Source organism: Sinocyclocheilus anshuiensis, unplaced genomic scaffold, assembly GCF_001515605.1.
Source record: "Sinocyclocheilus anshuiensis isolate Anshui unplaced genomic scaffold, SAMN03320099.WGS_v1.1 scaffold1662, whole genome shotgun sequence".
In the NCBI taxonomy this organism is placed as follows: Eukaryota; Metazoa; Chordata; class Actinopteri; order Cypriniformes; family Cyprinidae; genus Sinocyclocheilus; species Sinocyclocheilus anshuiensis.
Window position 1 is genome coordinate 67,487 of NW_015545835.1, and position 1,301 is coordinate 68,787.

General features: G+C 41.5%; 1 protein-coding gene across 1 annotated transcript in view; it reads right to left on the minus strand.

Moving 5' to 3' along the window:
- The window catches only part of LOC107698440 (plexin-D1-like), a 68,520-nt gene that overhangs the window by 29,911 nt on the left and 37,308 nt on the right, over positions 1-1,301 (minus strand). The window lies entirely within an intron of this gene.

The window sequence follows — 1,301 nt, forward strand, 5'->3', positions numbered from 1 at the left end:
AGGAATGCCACGATAGGTGTCGTATTCCTATAGGTAGATGTGATCAGCTGAGAATCAGCTGATGCAAGCTTGACTCACGTGACCTGCCAGAACTAACGCTAACGCTTAATTAATAGTAAATTATGCATAATTACAAGCAACTAACTCTAAACACAAGCTATATAACATATAGCAAGGATCCTCAAATCTGGCCCACGAGAGCCACTTTCCTGCAGAGTTTGGCTCTAACCCTAATCAAACACACCTGAGCATGCTAATCGATGTCTTCGGGATCATTAGAAAATCACAGGTAGGTGAGTTTGATCAGAGTTGGAGCTAAACTCTGCATCGCATTGGCCCTCCACGGCAAGATTTGAGGAACCCTGCCTTACACCATAACCCACCCTTAAACCTAACCAGATCACCAAACCTGTCCCTAACCACCCGTATCCCACCTCAATAGCAGTGACAGTGTTTTGCAATACAATATGAACACAATAAGTACACTCTACTTATTTGTTGATGTAAGTACATAGTAGTTAAGGCCACCTAATATAAAGTGGGATCCTCAAATCTGGCCCACGAGAGCCACTTTCCTGCAGAGTTTGGCTCTAACCCTAATCAAACACACCTGAGCATGCTAATCGATGTCTTCAGGATCATTCGAAAAGTTCAGGTAGGGGAGTTTGATCAGGCTTGGAGCTAAACTCGGCAGCACTAAATCCTCCAGGGCAAGATTTGAGGAACCCTGACCTATAGTAGGTACATGTTGTTAATTAATATTAGTCAGTAGTTATTTGTGTAATTACACAGCAGGGACACATTCAAATAATGTGTATCCCAATGTATTTCTTAGCAGTTGCTTTTTCATAAAGCAGGCCTCAGTTATGACTTAGTTAGGGGGAACAACACTAAATAAATAAATTAGCAATAACAGTGGATCACGCAACTTGGATAATTTAAATTTTGAGCAGATTCTGATTGGCATCTTGATGAATCTGAGCAGAATTACACACATTGTTGAGACTCCTTCTGAAACTCTAGAGCAGTTTAAGGAACAGTTCAGTTGAGTTCAGTTCCTTTCTTTGTCTAAATAATATAACATGCTTTGTTCCTTGGCCGGAAAACAAAAGGTCGTACAGCTTCAGAAGAATGGCAGGGTGAATAAACAATGACTGGATTTTCATTTCAGGTGAACCACCTCTTCAGAAGAAACATCTGAGAAGCAGGAGTTAAAGTCTCTGTCTGACCTCACTGCTGTTCATGACATCTTTCTGCTTGTGTGTGTGTGCGTGTGTGTGTGTGTGTGTGTGTGTGTGTGT